At 41.2% G+C, this 9,666-nt stretch overlaps 1 long non-coding RNA gene across 1 annotated transcript; it reads left to right on the forward strand.

Moving 5' to 3' along the window:
* The first annotated feature begins 3,746 nt into the window (after positions 1-3,746).
* Positions 3,747-4,461, forward strand: LOC126094451 (uncharacterized). The gene is made up of 3 exons (XR_007521839.1): positions 3,747-3,855; positions 4,014-4,124; positions 4,303-4,461. It is a non-coding gene; the product is annotated as an uncharacterized LOC126094451 (long non-coding RNA).
* The last annotated feature ends 5,205 nt before the right edge of the window (positions 4,462-9,666 follow it).

A 9,666-nucleotide genomic window follows, 5' to 3' on the forward strand; every position in this document is an offset into this window, starting at 1 on the left:
AGCGCGGCTAGCCAGGTGGGCTTTTAGAAGGGTTGCTGTGTCCCATAACATTATTTAAAAAGAATCTTGATCGCAGATGATGTTAACTTCTGTTTCGGCCTTTTAATTACGGGCCATCATCAGAATATGCACCATCTGGATGACGGCGATGGCACCTGACATGCTGTGCAGGCCTCTCAGTCACCATAACAGTTACAATAAAGCTCGCTTTTCTCCAACAATGTTATATATAGTTATGAATGCTGTGTCCTGGGTGGATTCATTATTCAGGTGACATCCAATGACTAGCCCATGTTCGAAGTCATTGAGCTCTCCTGAACGACCCATTTTGCTGTCACTGCTTCTGAAATGAGAGCACAGCACTCCCCCTTCCTTTTATGCTAGCAGTTCCGCCTCTCGTGACATCTAGTGATCAGCTCCGCATTACAAAGGGATGGCTGTGTACTTCTGATTATATAGTGCATTCGTGAAATATGTTACATGTATGTGGAATATATACAGGCTGAGGCAGCTAAAACAGGCCACCCTAAATATATCCAGAACGAATAAACATATCGAGGTGCGCTTTTCGTGAGTTGTAGAGGACAATATGGCAAATTTCCCGACACTGGCAAGTAATTTTTATCGTTTATAGTCGCCGAATTACGACACCAACTTTTTTTTTCAAATGGAAATGTATCTTTTTTCTAAGGTGTTTGGAAAAAGCTTTTTAAGAGGACTTCAGCAACACAACATATATGTGACTTGGCCAAATAGTATCAAGATAACAGTGCCGCAAGCCACTGCCCTGCTGTCAGTAGAAGAGGTTCCAGAAACGGATGCTCTGTTATACCAAATGCAAGCAAGCATACAACTCAGGCACGGTTCATGTGTTTATTATCTTGGCTGGCCTTGAGCTTTGCAACACACTATAAGTGATTTTGGAGAAACAATGATGCACGTTGAATTTCATCTGGAGTTAACGGCAGCACTGACTCGCGTTACAAAGCATTTGATATCTTCTGGAGTCATTGGTGTTTCCTAATAGATATCGTGTTTTAATTTTCGCCACAGATGAAAGTTAAAATGTGCAGTGTGATGAGTGTGCAGATCATTTGTGTTTCCTAAATGGCAGTTCCAATGCTCTCCAAATGCCTTCTTCAGAGGTGTAAAGTGGCTTAATTATTCACGTAGCACCACCCTACGTATTTTATTCATATTCTATGCTCTAATAGTACTGCCCACGTCTATAAACACAATGAATGGGCAACTGAGGTGTTCCTTTCATAATTCGTATTACTACATGCAAAACGAATATGTAATTCCACATATTGCTTACGGTCAAATGAGGAAGTGAATTAGCTTTTCACTACAGTTTGTGGGAACCTGTATTTTTTCGTTTAATCAGCACAGCAGCGTAGCAAAGAGAGACGTCGGAGGGACACATGCATCCGACTTTCACCATGGCCGCAAATGTGTAGCTGTCAGTGAGCTTCAGAGACAATGCAGCCTCCATTTTCGCTGGGTCCCCCGGCTCGGGGCTGTCCATGTTAACTGGATGGAAGGCAACGCACCGGGCTGCTAGAAAGCGCTCATGCAAAGGTGCGATACCTTCATGGAGAAACGTCTCCTTTACTTAAAGAAAGCGGTGGCTGGAAGTTTTCCGTGGGAACTGCAAGACACGGCGTCTCAGTGGCTGCTTTGGAACGTGGTTAGAAAGAATGTTAGCTTCCTCCCGTCCCACCGCCCACAAAATAAAAAAAAAAGAATCTCACTGGCGAAATCTTGATATTTCATTGCAATGAAGGTCGCAATCTCGGCAAAACTTTACTAGAGATTGGATGCCACTCGGAATCATTGCCGTCAGTGGTGGATGACAGGGAGCTTTTCCAAAACTTAAGAGAGAAGACAGAATTTCTGTGGTCTAGACACTTAATGTCGTAGGAAGCTTTGGATGGTCCGTCCAGTCAGCTAACTTGGAGAAGACTAATTGAATATTTAGAAGGAGTTTCGGAAATCACTAGGGAAATATACGAACAAATTGGCAAGAATTGAATAACTGCAATTTTTAATGCTCTTCTGAACAAAACTGAATAAGTGACCTGATTGAAAGTACACTATTGCCGATTGCCCACAATCCCATGGAGGGAGGTATGCGGCTAAGTATGAACACGAGGATAGCCAGAGCGAATACTGCAAGTCTATACCCAACGCCTCACCTGCACAAATGTCCCTCCTGTATGGCTGTCGAGCTGAAATCCTAGCTTCTGTTGCCTTTCAAGCCTTGCATTTTTAAATATGCCACACTACCGCCACCTGTGTATGTGCGTATCGCTGTCTCATTGCTTTTGTCACCTCCATCAGCAAAACAGGGATCAATGATGCAGGTCTTGAAAAACACGCATCAAACGTTGATCAAGAGCGCTGGTTTTATCCATTTCTTTGAGTCAGTGTGGATTTTACACTGGCGACTAGCGCATATTGCGAAGATTAACTTGCCCTGGTTTGTAAATGATTCATCTTACCTAAATAAAATTTTGCTTAGGTCTTGCACATCATTTTGAACTTTTTGTAGATAGCGTTCTGAGAACTGTAATCAATTTTGGAAGTCATTGTCATGAAGCTGTAGATGCAGCGAAATGTAAAGAGGATGAAATGCAATGCAATGGAATGTTCGCGGAACTCCCGTTTTGTTGGCCCCTCTCCTACTTCCGATGTGTCTCTTCGTGATATTTGTATCGTGTGTTACTGCTACTAAAGTGTTAGTTTCATCGATTGCTCTTCTTTTTCCTTGGAATATTTTATACTCCATTTTATAGAACCTTTTATTTTTTTAAATGTTTGCAAAGACAGATCGTAGGTGTTTGGCACGGTCTGGATACTATTCAGCATACAGCCGCACCGCTGCTCTAATAATTTGGCGACAATCACCGTAAACGATATTCACTTTTTTGACTGTTGTAAACATTGTGAATGTCTCAATACTTTACCAGCGAGACATCTGATAGGTACAACAACAGAACGCAGATTGATGGGCTGCAAGCTCAAAGACAAACACACAAGAACCACATCTGAGTTACGCGTTCGTTTGTATTTGGTATAACAGAGCAGTCGTTTGTGGAACCTTTTCTCCTGATTGCTGGGCAGTGGTCTCCGGCGCTGTTATCTTGATACTATTTGATAAAGTCCCATTCATGTTAAGTCGTTGAAGTTCTCTTAGAATATTCTTTCAAATGATACAGAAAAAATACACAGTTTCATTCAAAAAATAAAGTCAGTGTCGTAATTCGGCGACTATAAACTACAAAAATGACTTGCGAACGTCAGGAAATTCCTCATATTGTCCGCTGTAACTTGGTGAAAACCTCACCTCGACATATTTATTCATACTGGATACATTTGGGGTGGTCCGTCTTAGCTGCCTCACCTTAATATATATACGTGCCTGTGACATATGCGTTCGTGGAAGAAGCTAGTGCTGAATATTATCCTTTGTACAGGCGGCATTGTCGTAGTGGGCAAGAATTTTCGGTGCCCACACTGCACAATAGTGATGGGCTAAACTGCGATTTTCCGATATCAGTGATTTCTGTGAATGCTACTTTTCAGTATCTGTTATTCTTAACTGTGATTTGTCGCAGTTAAGAGTCGCAGTTAAGGAACCTAAGTCGCGTATCCCTCCGCCACTGCTATTTCTGCGATTTCTGCTACTTCCGCGATTTCTGCGACTTCTGTGACTTCTGCGATTTCTGTGACTTCTGCTACTTCTGCGATTTCTGTGACTTCTGCTACTTCTGCGATTTCTGCGAATTACCACCGTATGAAAAAGCTACATCTGTCCACACAGAAAATTGCATCTCACCAAACCTGTCATTGGTAAGTATGTTTTACGTTTGTTCTTCCGTTGACTTTAATCGTGTATTAAAGAAACAACTGTGAAAATATTAATAGTGTAATTAATATGTAAGTAGCCATACAGTACCGTAGTAGTTCGTGTTTAGAAAATGAATTCTAACGTATTGTTATGTTCTCAGGTAGCCGAACTACATTTCAGTCACTCAGTAAAGTGATAACTCAAAATATCATTGTCAGCAGATCTGGAGAAATTGCCACTGCGTCTTTAGACCGTTTTCGTCAGACGAGAGGTTAGTTTCAAAGTGTTTCGATGGACTTAATTACTTAAGTGAGATCATTCTTGCAGATGTGAAATATACCCCATTGAGTGGCTTTCATTACAGCAAATATTAGCAATCTACTTTGTCAATTATATTGCTTGTAATTAGTGACAGCAAAAATTGTTTAATAATCCTTGTGATTTTGCAGACACAGTTCTGGTTGCTGTACGTATCTATCCACATCAAGGCTGTTGGGAGAGACTTGGGAAGATTCAAGAGAGCTCTTAGAGGATTTGCAGTTTAAAAGTGACATTATTGCGAAATAAGTGTGAAGATGAGTGATTAAACTGTGTTTTATTGAAGTTGTTGTGCGATTTTAAAGGAATAATAAATGTTAAATACAGTGAGCGAATAATGAAAATCTCATTTTCCACATGTTAAGCCGTCCTATACCCGTAATTTTCCGCCACTTATTTATTGGTAAACACTTGTTGGAGAGTGACATGCCGCTCCCCCCTCTTTCTCCACAATCTTGGTGTGACACTGACCTGTAACATATCCCGAAGGCTACAATATGCATTTTGAGGCTGTTGATACGAAAGTGGGAAGTACAGATCTTACAGTTAAATCAGGAATAGCTTAAGTGAATTACTTGAAAGTAACACAGGAAAAGCTTACTTATGTAGGTGGTAGTAGTGTCGGCAAAAAGTTCTTGTGTGTGAAGTTGCCATGTAGAACACCAGGTGTAAAACTTTTCTCCCGAGTCTTGAACTGTGTCGGAACAGAAGTGAGGCATTCATATGACACAATAATACTGTTTTTATTTCACTACACTTATACAGGTGTCTGAGTTCTGCTGTGTTAACATTGCAAAGTCCTGTAGGCATGTGGAGTATTAACCAAAACTGTCATATTGGAAGCAGAATCAAACACATTTGTTACGTTACTTGATATTTTCAGGAGAAAAAGGCAATGTTGCTTCTTATTAATATAATACATTCAGAGTCACAGCTGTGTTTGACCAACCATAACTGATGCTGAATGTGCGTGTCGTCATATAATATGAAGGGCTTATTTCAATAGTGGTACAAGTCCATTACCTCCACTTTTCTGTCTATAATGCTTCTGAAATTAATGATCCAAACAAACATAAATAAAGGTTCATCTCTAGCAAGAAGCCATATGCTTGAATTTTTCTGGTATCTCAATTGCAGATTTTTCAGCACTCATTTAACTTTACGACTCTGTATCTCAAAATGAACAAAAGTGGACTTGTACCACTATTGCAATAAGCCCTTCATATTCAGCATTATGCACACACAGCACGTCGGTCTCGTGAGGCACAAGGCTCTCGTAACGAAGTACGTACGTCGGTCAACAGATGGCACTAGGAAAAGAATGTTAACTGTGCTTTTTAGTTGCTACTTGCGACTCTTAGTTGCGACTTGTCACGGAAATCGCAGTTAGACTCGAAAGCATGTCGCAGAGATGAGCGTAGTACGAACTTTGGCCAACAGATGGCACTGTTAACTGCGCTTTTTAGTTGCTACTTGCGACTTCTAGCCGCGATTTGTCACTGAAATCGCAGAAAGCAGTACGGAATTTGGCCAACAGATGGCTCACGGCGTTGAATGTGAAATGCTACTTGCGACTGCTAACTGTGACTGAAATCGCAGCTAGATTTTGTAAAGTTGTTATTGTGATATCTGTGACTTCTCAATCACTGTGATTTCTAACAGATACGCGATTTCCTGCCCACCACTACTGCACAACAATTGCCGTAGCCGAGGTTTTCCTTGACAATTGCCACTTCGCGCTTCGTCATGCTTAAGACCAGTTTTCAAGTCTCGACACCACTTTCTAAGCTTTTCTTCACTCATTTCCGTAGACCAATCGAAGCTGATTCTACTTCTGATGAATCAGAGCTGCTGGAGATCATTTTACACGTAAAAGTTGAAAAACACAGCACACTTCGCAATAGGCACGAGTAATGGTTTTCGAAAACATTGGTGTATGCTTTCACCCCCATTCAAGTTACTACTGAGTCAGTACATAGACAATGTAACATCGTAATGAGTCAAAAATGACGCTGAATTTTTGTAACTTTGTTTTGAACTGCGAACATTTAAATATAAGCAAATAACTTCACTTTTCAGAAACGCGTACTACGGTCAGTGTATTTTCAGCACATGAACACTACTGGTCATTAAAATTGCAACACTCTGTAGGCGGCAGCCAACAAACGTCACATTGCTTGATTTGCAAATGATTAGCATTTCAGCTTAACTGCTGAAAGTATGCTACACGAAAAATTCGACGACGTCCAGTGCACCATGGACTGCCAATACAACGGCTTGTGTTGCAGAGGTGTACACATTCCGCTTTTAGCCTGCCCATGCTTGCCTGTTAGCCAGCCACACAAACTGCCGCGCGTTATCAGCAGAACGGGCAGGGCTGCTTCACTCCCATCCAAGCCAAGCTTTGCCCATCCGAAGCAGGCTGTTCAAAATAGTTCAAATGGCTCCAAGCACTATGGGACTTAACATCTAAGGTCATCAGTCCCCTAGACTTAGAACTACTTAAACCTAACTAACCTAAGGACATCGCACACATCCATGCCCGAGGCAGGATTCGAACCTGCGACCGTAGCAGCATTGCGTTTCCGGACTGAAGCGCCTACAACCGCTCTGTCACAGCGGCCGGAAAGCATCCTGTACTGGAGTCTGGCTTGCCCTCTCAATTTCCCGCTGTGCGACACAACGTAGCAGTTTATTCTGTACGCTTTCATTGTAGCTTTTTGAGTATGGTTAGGAAGGTGATGAAAATAGCTCTCACATGACGAGGCCCAATGAAATATTTATTCATTTTGGGTGATTGTCGACCAGAAAATGGTGGATTTTATTTTTCCTTCTTTCACTTTTCGCCATTTTTCGGACTTATTTATGCGGTTTTCACTGCAACATCACATTCTTTCGACTAATACTGGTTGTTGTCAATTCGACCCATCGTCAGGTCACCTTTAATACATGTTTTCTGTAGTAAGCAGAACCATCTTTGAAAAAATCGAGATCCTTTACGCCTAAGAACCTGAACCTGACCGTTACACAACAACGCCAACCTAAATACGGTGTTGGGGGTCTAATTTCTGTAACCTTCGTGTGTTTCAGCCAAATATGACTCCAGCTATAGCAATTCTAATTACTTTTCCTTGATGTGTGTTGCAGGTTTGCTGAATTCATTCTAAGTGGTCAAAATAATTCATTCTTAGTTCACCAAATGTGTTTCAGCAAACGCAAAGTACGATTTTCATATTATATCAAACAAAACAAAAAATTCAGAAAGATTAAGCTTTTCGTTCATAGCGCAATGAAAGCTTACTAAGCTGCTTGCTACCACAATGTAGTTTTTAATATCCACTGACAGATATTTTTTTCCTGTTTAATCACTATTAACCCAATATTTAGAAAGCCTGTTTACTGTTAAATGGCCTGAAAAGCATACATTTCAACACACCTGTAGCCACTAAGTTTTGTCCTCTTTCAAAATATTTATGGAGTGAGGAAACTATTGGTCAAAGTTACAGACATGTTGTAACACACTCGAGGTTTCCAAATGAATGTTAAGTAACCTTTTATAGAATTTGTATTGCGAAGCATCAACCGATTTCCTTGAAGTTGCATCTTAAAGAAACGAAAACTTTTCTCCTGCTGCGCTCGAGCTACATTTCCTGGTTAGTATATATTCCCCTAGTCTTAGTTTCTCTTCAATCTCTTTTAAGATTTGTTTATTCATTTTTCTAGACTCAACGTTGTGATAACTGAGCTGCCGTGTCCTGGTCTGATGGTATGAGGAGCCACTGAATCCACAACATGATCCCATCTGGTTCCCGTATGCAGTAATTTTGACAACAGACAGTACATTTCTGACATATGAAGGTCGGTGGCTGTGTCCTATAAGAGGCAGTAAAATGAAAATCGAAGATCCGCCACAACGTCACCATGGAATGGTTCCATTCAAAATTAATCACCATGACCGTTAAGAGTTTTATCCTACTCGGAGACAAGATGACCAATTTCTGTTTCGTAGAACGCAGTCAGCCGCTGACAGATCCACGATTGCACCCACTCTTGCACTTCCTTGTGTGACTGAGACAGATGTTCACGTATGTCTTTCTTCAGGTCGACAAAGAGTGGAAATCACACAGTGAAAGATCCCACAGTACGGAAGACGTTGCAGTGTTTCCCAATCAAAACGGCGAAGTGTAGCCTTTGCCCGTGTGCGGGCGGACTTTATCGTGCAACAGTATGAGTCTATCCGACAGAAACCCTAGAAGTTTTGACTTTATGGGGTGTCGTACATTCTGCAAAATATCTTCATAGCGCTGTGCATTGATTGTGGCTCCATGCTCGAGGAACTCGACGAGCAGAGGGCCACTGCAGTCAAAGGAGAAGGTCATCACGACCTCACCGGTACTTGTGTGAACAGTTTGCATGGGGGCTAAATTAAAATTAAATATGAATGCAAATATTTTTAGTAGCTGTATGTCCGATTACGCAAGTCTCGTAAACGGCTGGCCCTGACTAGTTTTATTACGCAATCTGACTGCTTTGAATGACAACAAAGAATGTAAGAAAATTTTCGTTAACACAGTTAATTAATTAAGTCCCCAGCAACTATAAAACCTACGAATCCAACAAAGCACAAGTGTAGCTGTTCTGTATGTGGTAGTATGACTCAACGCACATCTGGCACGGTTCTTCTTCAACAAGACAAGAATTTTTAAATATCATTTATACTGACGTGATAAAAGAAAATTAGAAATACTATAATTGTGCAAGAAACCCAGAATTACACTCTAATACAAGAACACAAGCCAGATGTTTGTTGACTGAACCTGTAATGATGCATTATTTAGGTCACTGAAATAATGAGAGAGAAAAATAAAAGTAGTTTGTTACCTTAATTTATATTGACGAAATGCACTCTGATCATTACAATGTCTCCATTAGAATAACATCTGCTATCTCTCCCATCACATAGCTGCGTAAAACATCGAACAAACACTCACTACTACCCCATCTCATTCCAACTTCAGCTACAAGCAGTGTCCACCACAACTTCTCGGCAAGAACTGCCTGCCGCTACGTCTCAATAATCACTGCCAGTGGAGGCGGCGGAACAATACTCTCTGGCGCGATTTTTGGCGCAAGAAGTAACATCATTTCAGTAGAAGCAGTTCCATTTGTGGTACCCAGCAATGTTGAAGAGGTACACACAGCAACAAGTCACATTTCTCAGTAGAAGCAGTTCATCAATGGCACCCAGCATTGTTGAGTAGGTGCAGACAGCAAGAAGTAACATCATTTCAGTAGAAGCAGTTCCATTTGTGGTACCCAGCAATGTTGAAGAGGTACACACAGCAACAAGTCACATTTCTCAGTAGAAGCAGTTCATTAATGGCACCCAGCAATGTTGAGTAGGTGCAAACAGCAACAGGTGACATCATCTCAGTAGAATCAGTCCATCAGTGGCACCCAGCAATGTTGAGTAGGTGCAGACAGCAAGAAGTAAC

The sequence above is a fragment of the Schistocerca cancellata genome, chromosome 8 (assembly GCF_023864275.1).
Source record: "Schistocerca cancellata isolate TAMUIC-IGC-003103 chromosome 8, iqSchCanc2.1, whole genome shotgun sequence".
Lineage (NCBI taxonomy): Eukaryota > Metazoa > Arthropoda > Insecta > Orthoptera > Acrididae > Schistocerca > Schistocerca cancellata.